This window comes from Eptatretus burgeri, chromosome 19 (assembly GCF_056783735.1).
Source record: "Eptatretus burgeri isolate ZD-2024b chromosome 19, Ebu_testis_v1, whole genome shotgun sequence".
Taxonomy (NCBI): Eukaryota; Metazoa; Chordata; class Myxini; order Myxiniformes; family Myxinidae; genus Eptatretus; species Eptatretus burgeri.
The window spans coordinates 799,269-814,089 of NC_140979.1; the positions used below are offsets into that span (position 1 = coordinate 799,269).

General features: G+C 43.1%; 1 protein-coding gene across 2 annotated transcripts in view; it reads left to right on the forward strand.

Annotated features, from left to right (window-relative positions):
* LOC147008357 (uncharacterized) overlaps window positions 1-14,821 on the forward strand; it is an 81,965-nt gene that overhangs the window by 697 nt on the left and 66,447 nt on the right. The window lies entirely within an intron of this gene.

Here is a 14,821-nt window from a genome sequence, read left to right on the forward strand (position 1 = left end):
CTCAGTATAAAATGGTGCCCTCAGTACAAAATGGCGCCCTCAGTACAAAATGGCACCCTTAGTATAAAATGGTGCCCTCAGTATAAAATGGCGCACTCAGTATAAATGGCGCCCTCAGTACAAAATGGCTCCCTCAGTTTAAAATGTCGCCGTCAGTATAAAATGGCACCCTCAGTATAAAATGGCGCCCTCAGTATAAAATGGCACGTTCAGTATAAAATGGCGCCCTCAGTATAAAATGGCGCCCTCAGTATAAAATGGCGCCGTCAGTATAAAATGGCGCCCTCAGTATAAAATGGCGCCGTCAGTATAAAATGGCGCACTCAGTATAAAATGGTGCCCTCAGTCCAAAATGGCGCCCTTAGTATAAAATGGTGCCCTCAGTATAAAATGGCGCCCTCAGTATAAATGGCGCCCTCAGTACAAAATGGCTCCCTCAGTATAAAATGGCGTCCTCAGTATAAAATGGCGCCGTCAGTATAAAATGGCGCCCTCAGTATAAAATGGCGCCCTCAGTATAAATGGCGCCCTCAGTACAAAATGGCTCCCTCAGTATAAAATGGCGCGTTCAGTATAAAATGGCGCCGTCAGTATAAAATGGTGCCCTCAGTATAAAATGGCGCCCTCAGTATAAATGGCGCCCTCAGTACAAAATGGCTCCCTCAGTATAAAATGGCGCACTCAGTATAAAATGGCGCGTTCAGTATAAAATGGTGCCCTCAGTATAAAATGGCGCGTTCAGTATAAAATGGCGCCGTCAGTATAAAATGGCGCCGTCAGTATAAAATGGCGCCCTTAGTATAAAATGGTGCCCTCAGTATAAAATGGTGCCCTCAGTATAAAATGGCGCCCTCAGTATAAATGGCGCCCTCAGTACAAAATGGCTCCCTCAGTATAAAATGGCGTCCTCAGTATAAAATGGCGCCGTCAGTATAAAATGGCGCCCTCAGTATAAAATGGCGCGTTCAGTATAAAATGGCGCGTTCAGTATAAAATGGCGCGTTCAGTATAAAATGGCGCGTTCAGTATAAAATGGCGCCGTCAGTATAAAATGGCGCCGTCAGTATAAAATGGAGCCCTCAGTATAAAATGGCACCCTCAGTATAAAATGGCGCCCTCAGAAAAAATGACAACCTCAGTACAAAATGGCGCCCTCAGTACAAAATGGCGGCCTCAGTACAAAATGGCGACCTCAGTACAAAATGGCGACCTCAGTACAAAATGGTGACCTCAGTCTAAAATAGCACCCTCAGTATAAAATGGCGCCCTCAGTATAAAATGGCGCCCTGAGTATAAAATGGTGCCCTCAGTATAATATGGCGCCCTCAGTACAAAATGGCGCCCTCAGTATAAAATGGCGGCCTCAGTACAAAATGGCGCCCTCAGTACAAAATGGTGGCCGTATGATTGATCAGGGCTTCACACTCGCGAGTGAACTTCGAGTCGCTGAGATTGCCAACCAATGGGAGAATGGCAAACCACTGTTTAACAAATAATAGAAACATTTTTAAAATGTTCAAAAAGGTTGTTGGGATGTTACTCGAAAAAATATACATTTTTCTCAACATTGTGGAGAAAAGTGTCTTCAGTGTTACAATCATCTTGTCTCGTCAATAAACATCCCTAATGAAATTTTCCAGAACGGGCGTGTGGGCGGAACATCTCTAATGGAATTTTACATAACGGGCGTGTGGGCGGAACGTCTCCAATGGAATTTTCCAGAACGGGCGTGTGGGTGGAAAGTCTCCAATGGAATTTTCCATTACGGGCGTGTGGGCGGAACGTCTCCAATGGAAATTTCCATAACGGGCGTGTGGACAGAACGTCTCCAATGGAATTGTCCATTACGGGCGTGTGGGCGGAACGTCTCCAAATGGAATTTTCCATCACGGGCATGTGGGCGGAACATCTCCAATGGAATTTTCCAGAAAGGGCGTGTGGGCGGAACGTCTCCAATGGAATTTTCCATAACGGGCGTGTGGGCGGAATGCCTCCAATGGAATTTTCCATTACGGGCGTGTGGGCGGAACGTCTCTCATGGAATTTTCCACAACGGGCGTGTGGGCGGAACGTCTCCAATGGAATTTTTCATCACGGGCGTGTGGGCGAAACGTCTCCAATGGAATTTTCCATAACGGGCGTGTGGGCGAAACGTCTCCAATGTAATTTTCCATAACGCACATGTGGGCGGAACGTCTCCAATGGAATTTTCCATAATGGGTGTGTAGGCGAACGTCTCCAATGGAATTTTCCACAACGGGTGTGTGGACAGAATGCTTCGAATGAAATTTTCCATAACGGGCGTGTGGGCGGAACGTCTCTAATGGAATTTTGCAGAACTGGCGTGTGGGCGGAACGTCTCCAATGGAATTGTCCATAACGGGCGTGTGGGCGGAACGTCTCCAATGAAATTTTCCATCATGGGCGTGTGGGCGGAACGTCTCCAATGGAATTTTCCATAACGGGCGTGTGGGCGGAACGTCTCCAATGGAATTTTCCATAACGGGCCTGTGGGCGGAACGTCTCCAATGGAATTTTCCATTACGGGTGTGTGGGCGGAACGTCTAATGGAATTTTCCACAACGGGCGTGTGGGCGAAACGTCTCCAATGGAATTTTCCATAACGGGCGTGTGGGTGGAACGTCTCCAATGGAATTTTCTATAACGCACGTGTGGGCGGAACGTCTCCAATGGAATTTTCCATAATGGGTGTGTCGGCGAACGTCTCCAATGGAATTTTCCATAACGGGTGTGTGGACAGAACGTCTCTAATGGAATTTTCCATAACGGGCGTGTGGGCGGATCGTCTCCAATGGGATTTTCCATAACGGGCGTGTGGGCGGAACGTCTCCTATGGAATTTTCCATAACGGGCATGTGGGCGGAACGTCTCCAGTGGAATTTTCCACAACAGGCATGTGGACAGAACGTCTCCAATGGAATTTTCCATAACGGGTGTGTGGGCGTGGCTTGACTCGTGCGGTCCTGTGGAGACACAGCAGGAATGTGCTTGCAAGGGGGAACAAACTGCCACCTCCCCCACCCCCCCCGATATACAGAGTGTTTTTATTTCGATTAAAAACACACTCAACAGATTACTCAAGCACAGTTTTTTTAATATATCGTGTGTGGAATATGTTTAACATCGAGGGAGTTTATATTCATTTTAAATATTTTCATGTTAAAAAATATCATATTCATTTTAATTGTTAAGTACAGTTCCCCATTCCTCAACACTTTGGTGAGATCGGTCAACACCAACACAATATTCAAACATTTGTGGTTCTGTGGGTGCTCTATGAGACGTGTCTGTGAGTGTGAGTGAGATTTAGCACTTGGTTGGTCTCATCATCGCACGTACATGACCACATCCTCCACAGAACCAAAAGGCTTACCCTTTGTCCGACTTGCAGGGACAAGCCCTGCAGAGAACACAATGTCGAGAACATTACGTAGACCCCACATTGCCTTCTGTATTCGGCTTGTCCCTGCATCATTGCCTGCATGTTTAGAATGTTTGTCCACACAGAATACATGATGGGGAATGTCGATTGTGAATATGTTAATATGACACCACCGGACATGTGCTGTGGTTGGCATGATCACAAAATGGGGCCCTCAGTACAAAATGGTGGCCGTATGATGTATCGGGGCAACAATTGTGAGTGAAGTGAGGCCAGCTGAGATTTCCAACCAATGGGTTAATGGCAAACCACTGTTTAACAAATATTGGAACCATTTTTAAAAATTCAAAAAGGATGTTGGGATGTTCCTCCAAAAAGTATGTCAAGAGGTGTAATGAAAGAAAGAAAGAAAGAAAGAAAGAAAGAGGTGTAATCTCCAGCTTATCGGCTTCAACTCACTCAATTTGAAGGAGTTTTGTTCCGAGGGCTCTTTGACTTGTTTCTCTTTGTTGCAATCTCTGCTCTCTTCCTTGTTTAAAAATGTTTTTTATGACTTGTTTCTTTACTTTTTAAAATACACCAGTGAGTTATGCTTTGCTTACACATTGTAATCAATAACAACCCGTGCTTCCCCATTGTCTTGTGTTGCTCACCTGCATTTGATTTTTAATTTACTTAAATTTTCATTCGTTTATATTTTCATTTACTTATGTTTTCCGATGGTTCTGTGAGTTTTCCCGGTGTATCGGCTTTGATGTCCATCGGCTCGCAAAATTTCATCTTTCTCCATCACCCGGATGGTACCGATCTTAAATATCAGTCGGTGAGTCGGTGGTTGGAATGACCTTTGCAAATTAGATTACACAAACTGCTTGAAATGAAGAAGTTCGACCACTGATTTAAAAAAGTTGTCGTACATACTTAAAGACGTGCTCATATTGTAATGGTACTGTACGTACTTTATGGACGATCCAACATTCTGAATAGCACCTACGTTCTGTCACCCACTTCCTGATAATATTCCACCGTTAAACACGCCCATATATTGGTCCTCTGGAAAATGTCTAGTAGCCCCGCCCCCCATCTGTCTGATTGACAGGAGTAACCCCGCCCTCCCCTCCGATCCCTTCCTATTATTTTACAAAGCAGTGCAGTTTTGTGTGCTTTTCGTGGAATCGTTTCAAGCTATTGTAATTTCGACAGCGAAGGATTTTCTGCATTAAGTACAACTCTGTCCAATGCTTCCAGTCCTTGCTATTGAAAGAGGCAGCTCGGAGATACAGTACACTACACTCCCTGAAGATTATTATTATGATCAGCTGATATGGAATTTAAATTCTTAATTTAAATTCCAGACAAGGTGTCATCGCGAACTGTCCGTATGTCCGTCCGTCCTTCTCTTATTTTGACTTCTCTGGCCAAACCGCCTGGCCAATCCAGCTGAAATTTGGCAGCAACGTTCCTCTCCTGACTGCAAACAGGAATTGCAAAGCTCGTTCCGGTCACATGACTTGAAGTAGAAAATTGCGTAAAATTGCTTCAAAAATCTTCTCCAGACCCATCGGTCAGAATTCTGCCAAATATTTGTGACAACATGATGATGGGGGTCCTGATGTTAAATTGCGGAGGCCGTGCTGATCACGTGACCGGTCGTGTTTCAAAGTGGCAGTCGCCCAAATTCCTTTCAAAATCTTCCTCTCGACCCACCAGTCAGAATGCTACCAAATTTGGGATACAACATTAGGCAAGGTAGGGATATTAAAGTGCAGAGGCCGTGATGATCACGTGACCGGAAGTGTGTCAAAGTGGCAGTCGCCTAAATTCCTTTCAAAATCTTCCTCTTGACCCACCAGTCAGAATGCTACCAAATTTGGGATACAACATGAGGCAAGGTAGGGATATTAAAGTGCGGCGGTCATGCCGATCACATGACCGGAAGTGTGTCAAAATGGCCGACTTCGTCAATTTTTTGGGAAAATCACGTAAATTCCGTCAAAAATCCTCTTTACCCAGGGGGCAAACCCCCCAAATTTTTTGCAAAAACAGACATGGTCTGTTCTAAAAGTTTGTTGTATATGGTTAGATAACTCCGCAATTCAAGATGGCGTCCAAGATGCCGCCATATTTTTAAATCACCATAACGTCGTCAATTGTGATCTATTTTCATGTGTAATACTTCGTTTCTCTGGTTTTCTAAGTCAGGGAATCTATTTATGATGGTTTCAGAGTGATATGATGTGTTTTGTACCATTTATTACATGTTAATATATTATTTTAAGGCAACCATGACACAGAAAATCAACAATAACACGACACAGTAGTTTACTGTTATTGTAAGAACAATAATGGAACAGAATGGTACTAGTTACAAACAACACAGATTACATGAGAAATGAACTTACTGCACGTGCTTCACAGTTTGGAATGCAAGCGAAATGGCTGAGGCAAATATTCGTAAAATTCATGTCAGTGATACACGCCACAATGTTTCATCATATGAACAGGTCTACCACTCAATATAATGCTGCAATACAAGTGTCCATGTGAACAGCTGATGGTATACAGTTCATTGTCACTGTCTGAGTTACTGCTGTCACTGCTGTCAAATGCTGCAGTGTATTTCACTCGGCTGCACTTGGTGGCTGATCCCGGGCAACGACATCCCATGTAACAGGCCACGTTCTTCCTGGCACAGGAACAGTTCTTGTTGCAGTCTTTGGCGCATCCACATGCAATAGCCTTTGTAATTGTCTGTGGCCAGGCTGGTTGAGTTGACAGGACTGGAACTAGTTTGCCATCCTCCAGAGCCCAACCATAATCCACAAATGGGGGAAGCTGAGGCTTGGCAACATGTGCAGTCTTATCTATAAGTTGCAAGAGCTGCACACTGTAGATGTAGAAGGAATGTCTGTTCTGTTGGTGGGAGTAGTTTCAGCATGGTTGACCTGTTGTTCAGGAATTTGTGGGCTCTAAGCTTTCCAAGATCGCAGTCCTCAAAGTCATCATATCTGTTGGTGTACACAGCAATGACAAGTTTGTGTGCCTGGTTGATGAGGTCTGATGTGATCTGGTTGCGGTTCTGACCTTGCTCATCGAAGTGTTCGAGCTCAGGTATGTCTATGGCAGTGGTTCCCAACCTTTTCTATGCCCCACACCCCTAGGAAATGTTTGATTAATGTTCGCACCCCCTACAAAAGTAATATCACATTTGAAGATGAAGAAGTCTAATTTATAATTTTTGAACCAGAAATTGAACCACATACAATATTGCAGGTGAACAAATTGAACTGAAAAAAATAAGCTTTTAACTCAGTGCATAAAATGCAAGTATAAATTGAGCAATTACATTCTAATTTGTTCAGAAAAAATTGTAAACAGTAAAATCAATCCCAATTGTGAACATAAAATTAAATGACTTCTTTGCTCCTGCTTCTCATTCACGATTTTGTCAAAACGTGGAACTTTTTGGCTGACTGCGATCCGAAGGTCTGCCTGTGGATTCAGGCGATTACTAGATTTTGTCTTGATTGACAAAAGAGAATTGAATCCACATTCACACAAGTATGTTGTTGCAAATGGAATGAGGACATGGAGTGCTTTTCCACCAAGTCTTGGGAACATATCCAGTGCTGCACACCAAAACTCCAAAGTCTTGCTTTCAAATTGCATTTCAAGAGTTCGATTTGTCTGCAAATCAATAACATCTTCCTTCAGCTCTTCATCATCTGACATTTTCTCCAAATTATAGGAATATGGATTCATGATCCATTCTTCTCAAATCTTCAGGTCTCCAGCAGCAAAATATCCATCAAACGATTCTGACAGCATTTCCAAATAAACCACAATTTCTTCACGCACAGTAGGAGTTATGGATCCAGCATCATTAACCATCTCTTCCAGTGAAGGAAAATTTGAGACTGCCTCTATCCATCCTTTGATGCCAAATGTGTAACTTTTCTTTGAAGGAATTCAACTTTTCACAAGCCTTCAATATGTTTATCCCTTTTCCTTGAAGAGAAATACTCAGGTCATTCATACGAGTGAAAATGTCAGCCAAGTAAGCCAGCATTTGGGCGAATTCCTGATTCCAATGCCCCAACTAGATCACATCCACGCTCCTCCAGAAAAACTTTGATTTCTTCCCGCAGTTCAAAGAAGCGGGTTAAAGCTTGTCCTCGTGACAACCAACAGACTTCTGTGTGGAAAAGCAAAACTGAATACTCACAACCCAGATCCTCACAAAATGATTTGAAGATACGATGGTTCAAAGCCCTCCCTCTGATCCAGTTGATGATCTTCACACAAGTATCAAGGACTTTTTTCAAATTTGGAGGCAATGTTTTTGATGCCAAAGCATGCTGATGAAGAAAACAATGGGTAACTTGCAAGTCTGGAATCTCCTTTTTCATCAATGCAGAAAATCCAGATTTATTTCCAAGCATTGCAGGTGCCCCGTCAGTGCACACAGAACCAATGACTGATATCGAAATCATGTTGGTGTTGAAAATGACACTATTGAACTCGCCGTCCTCAAAAACCCCTATATGGATCCCGAGATCGTGTCTCCAGCCCTTCCAGAAGTCATTTTAGCCCCGGACTCAAGTTAATCCTTCAGACTCAAGTTACAAACCCCGAGATCGTGAGGTTCCAGTCCTTCTCTATAGGAGTCTATCGGTTGAAACAAAAATCTATACATATACGAGGGATGTGTGTGTGTGTGACACCGTTTTTCTCAGAGATGGCCAAATGGATATTCATCAAACTTTGAGATGTTCATTATTGAGTGACAATGAGTGTTTTAGGGGGGGGGGGGGAAGTAAAAATTTTTTTGGATTAAAAAAAAATCTCTATAGTGTCTAATCCTTTGTAGCAATGTGAAAGGTAATATTAAATGATCCCCGACTCCCTCCCTGAATGGAAGTGTTTTAGGTGGGTGTGGGGAAGTGCTTTTGGCCCACACCAAAAAAAAAAAATTCAAAATTTGATTTCTTCAAAATGCCAAAAGGATGAGAACAGCACCGGGCAATGCCAGGTATCCCTGCTCGTACTTAATCGAGTACAATATCTTGAAAAGGCCGACAGAGTGCAAAATGAATCCAGGTGAGACGAATTGTAAATTATGAGATCGTCATTGGCACACAAGTGTTCATACACTACATGTGGGAAAAAGATTTTAAAAGGTACAGCAACAGAGGAGAGGCAGCAGCTTACAAGAGTAAACAAGCCGGTAGGCGACGAGGGATTCGCTAGGATCGAAGCGCTGGATACGATGCTTTTCATTCAGACCGATCCACCGACGAAGATTCATTGCCAAGACGTATTGGTTCACATACAATTGTTCCTCTGCCTGGCAAGATTTTTCCTATTGCATATTTTGCCAACTGGCACTCCTCATAAAAAATGATGGTAAATAGACATCCTATTTTGGAAGGACTACCATTTGAAAAATAATCGGTTTGCTGGTTTGTGCTGTGGAGCCTCGCGTTGCAGACACACACACACACACACACACACACACACACACACACACACACACACACACACACACACACACACACACACACACACACACACACACACACACACACACACACACAGACGGAAAACCCGATAAACTTCTCTCGATGCTCTTGTTTGACCACACCTCCTGAGCCACACAATATTTTTTCATAAGCCACGCCCACTTTCCTTCGCCACTCCCACTTTGAATAATAAATAATTGGAGGTGGTGTGTGGGTCCTGGAATCGTTTTCGGTAAATAAATAATTGGAGATGGTGTGTGGGTCGTGGAATCGTTTTCGGGAAATAGATAAATAATTATTTTCAGAACGATTCCACGATCCACACACCACCTTCAATTATAATTGAAGGTGGTGTGTGGATCGTGGAATCGTTCTGAAAATAAATAAATAAATAAATAATTGGAGGTGGAGTGTGGGTCGTGGAATCGTTTTCGGTAAATAAATAAATAATTGGAGGTGGTGTGTTGGTGGGGAATTATTGTTGGTAAATAAATAAATAATTGAAGGTGGTGTGTGGATCGTGGAATTATTTTCGGTAAATAAATAAATAATTGAAGGTGGTGTGTGGGTCGTGTAATCGTTTTCGGTAAATAAATAAACATATTATTAGAAATCCACAAAGACAGAAATGCAGGTGATTCTATTTATTTTGGATCCTTTTCACTTTGGTCAATAACGTTTGGATCGAGGAGAAATCGAAGGTGGAACGACGGTGTAGTTCCTTACAAACACCGTATACACACCTTAAATGACGGTAAACAGACACCCGATTTTTGAAGGACTACCATTTGAAAAATAAAACCTCAATCAAAAATCGGCTTGAGTAAAATTTTCTAAATAAAATATCTCGAAGTGTTTAATTCCGAAGTCTCGTTTCTCTACATTCCAAACTGAAGGACAAGTATTGAAAATACTGTACGCGGTTTTTCGGCCGCTGCACAGCAACGGGTTGTTGCACGGCAACGAAATTCAAATGCGCACCTTCCCAGACTATATGGCACCTGTTGGGAAAGTTTCATCGAAATCGGTTCGCTGGTTCGTACTGTGGAGCCTCGCGTTGCAGACAGACATACACACACACACACACACACACACACACACACACACACACACACACACACACACACACACACACACACACACACACACACACACGGAAAAACCGACAATAAGGGATATCTAGCATATATAGCGAATCCAATAAAAAAGTGTCACTTCGCACACACAAGCCGGTATGCTATTTTATAACACTTTCAACCAGATCACGTCCGGCCTGCTCGGACTGCATAATCCCACAGCACAAACAGTGCAGCAAACGCAAGGATGGGTGGGGGTTCTTCAGTATCAACAAAGCCGTTTCTGGGCTCGTAGGAAAAAAAATGGCTGGGCCAATCCCCACCAAATTTTGCATGCGCACTGGGGGTACCCAAGATCAGGTCAGGAGCCAAGCAAATGCAGTTACTGAATCGGACGCTTTCCCCACCGGGTTTTACAAATCAAATGCACGCTAAGGTAGAAATGAACGCATGAGTTCACGACGGCACTTATTGCAGCGCACATACGTGGGATTTCCACGAAGGGCAGTGCAGCGTTGAACCTACTGTTGCAGCACGATACTGATTTCCATGATGCAGCGCGTTGAACCTACTGTTGTTGGTGATCGAGATGTCAGCACCAGCATCAATCAACAGTGACAGCATGTCATTTGATTCTTGCTGATGGCATCATGCAGTGGCGTATTACCTTCCGAGTCCTGCAGAGAGCAATGGCTGGTATGGCTTATTTGAATATGAGAGGGGGAGAGGGAGAGGGAAAGAGAAAGAGAGTGCTTTGCACACAGATTCCAGCTGGAAATTGCACAGGTTCTTCAAGCTTGCTGCAAACTAACCAGCTTCATGCCTGAGGGACAACTTGTTTTTTTTACAAGGCCAATAAAACTGGGTCTACAAACCAATGCATTGTGCTGTAGCTCAATTTATGGGGGCAGAACAAGCTCGGTTTACAATTCCACCAGCACTGCAGTGGGATGTAGCATTGATATTTCAGTAGTACACTACTTAAAAAAAAATAACTTTCTCCATTAGTAGTGTGAAAAACAGCAGGTCCAAACAGACTTTCAACACCCGATTACAAAGTATTGGGACAGAACATGATTATGTATATATATATATATATATATATATATATATATATATATATATATATATATATATATATATATATATATATATCGATATTAGGGTGGTCCAAAAAAGTCGAAAAAAATAGAATGTTGCTCCACAAGCTTAAAATTATTCTAATATGATCCAATAACGCGCATAATTTTTTTTTAGCTTGATCGGAGGTGATTTAGAGGTAGCTCTATCTGACGACTTTTAGTCTCATGACTTGAATAAATTAGTGTATGGTCAGGTACGATTATGGGTACTTCTGGATGTCCGAGGTGGAAATGGAGTGCATTTTCGAACTCTATGGGGTCGATTTACTCGAAGAAATGACTGCATCGACATTGAATTCACTACCATTTTGAAAATATGACTTAAAACAAGATTTATCATTTCTGGAGTTGAGTAACTCATCCTACTTATTTCGATATTTTATAATCTATAATTAATTTGTTGTCCGTCTCAACATTTCTTTGAGAAAATCGACCCTACTGAGTTCGAAAATGCATTATAATATTATAAAAATAAAAATAAAAAATAAAAAAAATGGGAAATGTGAAAGCAAAAAAACTGGAGGTGAGAGAGCAAAACTGTTTAGAAATTTGAATTCAGCATATCAAAATTAGTCAGAAACACCTATTCACATGCTTGCCTCAGAATTTTTTTTTTTTTGTAAACCAGTGTAATTACCACAATAATAAGGCTGAAAAGTTGTAAACATAATTTAATTATTATAAAAAGCTCATAGCCACAAGTAAGTAAATTTATCAATAATGAAGTGTTTAATGAAAAAAATCTAAAAATCTAAGAAAGACTAGCATTATGCTCTCTCATAAGAAACCTTTATTCAGCATAGCGACCGCCATAAGTGGTTCGAAATTTAAATAGTACTTAAAACACACGTTTCTACACCGTTTTACAATTAATTAATGTCAAATATAAAATACTAACTTCAAGACTATTAAACAAGCAATTGTTAAATCACCATTATTCCACAAGAGTGCCGAAATACTAGTTTTCTGAAAGTTTATAATGTTCACGATTAAATTCTATGAATAAAGTGTTCACCAGTGGTAGTACGCAATAATACGCATGGCAGTCAACGTGCTAAGATAAATCACACTCAGTATGGAGACACAATGTAAATTTGTAACATGCTGCAACAGTTTTCCAGCCCATCACCGCATGTCCTATAACCAGTCACTCGCCTGTAAAAATGAACAAAGACAAATATCTTACGCCTTTTTATATATAATTTTATTAAAGGTGGAAAGCTTCTCTTTCCGATTCTGTTTTTCAATTGTGAGCATGGAGATCTGACACTCGCACATCTTTTTCTCCTCGAGCAGCTTGTCTCTTTTTCTCAGCACATCCTGATTATTGTCTTTCAACATCGACACATCTCGGAGGAGTCCATCGATGCAATTTTTTTCCTCAATAATGGAATCCTTTTCAAGCATCACCCTTGACAATTCATCGTTCTCAGCATTTATTCTGGAGACCTGTTTTCAGCTCTTCGATCTGAAGACAGCAATGGCAACATTCACACAAAAAGTCAAAGATGTACAGCACATCTCACATGAAACTCAAACTTGGCAAGAAAACTGTTGCAAATAAATATTTTTTTAAATTCTTTTTGCAGTTAGCCGTTACAAACAAATATCTTACGCCTACAGTGTAGGAGTAATGATGTATACTGAACAAAAATATAAACGCACCAAGCGCAAAAATATAAACGCACCAAGCGATTGTTACTATTTTACCTCGAACTCATTAATACTAAATATTCACAACAATTTGGTTATAGAATCCATGACAATTGAGCATTAAATTTCAAAGAGTTCCTTGAGAATTCTGGCGACAGTCTTTGCGCTACAACAGCCGACACAACCGAGGTGTCACTGTCAGAGTTCACACAGTCAGTAGCGGGTGTGTCCACCGTTGGCGTCGCGCAGAGCGGTGCATCTCCGGCGCATGGACATCACCAGATTATCGATGGTGGCCTGAGGGATGTTTTCCCATTCCTCCTGGAGAGCCACACGGAGCTGGCGGACGTTCTCTGGGACTGCGTAACTTTGTCGTACGCGTCGATCAAGAACGTCCCAAAGGTGCTCGATGGGCGACATGTCGGGAGAATATGGAGGCCAGTCGAGGACATCAATGTCCTCCTCACCGAGGAAGTCCATGCAGATCCTGGCAACATGGGGGCGAGCATTGTCATGCTGAAACGTCACATGGTGAAGGCGCACAAACGGCACGACGATGGGTCTGAGTATCTCGTCCCTGTACCGCTGCCCGTTCAAGTTGCCTTCATTGAAATGAAGCCGAGTGCGCTCTCCATGGCATATGCCTGCCCACACCATAACACTGGCACCACCGTGTGACACCCGACGAAGGACATTGGCGTCAGTGTAGCGCTCTCCAGCCCGACGCCAGATGCTGAGTCCGCCATCAGCCCGATACAGCTGGAACCGCGACTCATCGGTGAACAGCACTCTCCTCCATCGTGCGAGGGTCCAGCGCAAGTGAACATTGGCCCAGTTCAGTCGGGTCTGACGCCGGACTGCAGTGAGGTCGAGTCCCCGGTGTGGTCGGCGGGCTCGGAGGTTGGCCTCCCTCAAGCGGTTACGCACCGTCTGGGCTGAAATGCGCCTGTTATGCAGCCCGACAGTCTCATCGGCAGTCCTCGTGGCCGGTCGGAGTCGATCCCGGAGATGTTGCAGCCTCATGTGACGATCCTGACCGGCGGTGGTCACACGTGGTCGCCGGGCATGTGGGCGGTTCACGGTGCTTCCAGTCTCTCTGAGGCGCGTTCTCAGGCGGCTAATGGTGGAGTGGTGGACATTGAAGTGTGCTGCAACGGCCCGTACTGGCGTCCCAGCATTCAGCATGCCAATGGCACGCTCCCTCAAGATTTGTGACATCTGTGGCATGTTGACATTTGGCACCAGTCCACATTTTGGGGAGGCCTTTTATAGGGCAAGCTATAGGGAGTGTTTGTGTCCTGGTCATGCTCACTGACCATCACTCTGTCAAGCCCCATGGTGCTCATGGGAAGGATTACTCAACGTGTGAGTCCACACACTCAGAGTGGTCAATTTCAATGGGAACATCTGTCTTGAGCAAAACAAAGGAACCATTGCTCAAACATATCATCGGTTTGACCATTTTCCCATAATGGCAATCTTGACTTAGATATTTAGGTTGGTGCGTTTATATTTTTGTTCAGTATACAATGATTATGTCAGATGTTGCGTTATAATGATTTTAAAAGCAATACTCTGACAATCAGTTACTTTACTTCCATGTTAATCTGTTATTCTCTCCTTTTGATTAAATACTCGTAAACGAGATTACTATCTACGCAACACAACCACCTACTACCACTTCTCAAGGCACACTGGCAGCTGGCTGAGTGATGACTCGTGACTCGTAACTCAAGGTCACAAGCCACTCTTTGTCGCACCCCCTGAAATTCCATCTTTGGAGAACTACATTGGAGAACTCCTGTCTGTGTTTGTCCCTGATCACTGCTGCAAGTTCATATGTGGCTTGATCACCAGTAATGTTCGTCCATCTGTCACCAAGTGCATGTGAGATATTCACGAGCCTTGTCATCTCCTTCAGCACAGAGGGGTCAGTTGGAGAAGCTGGAATTATAGGCAGATACCCAATCTTGCTGGCATCCTCGTGTGGTAATAGCCTTCCACACAAAGCATAAAAACCAGACA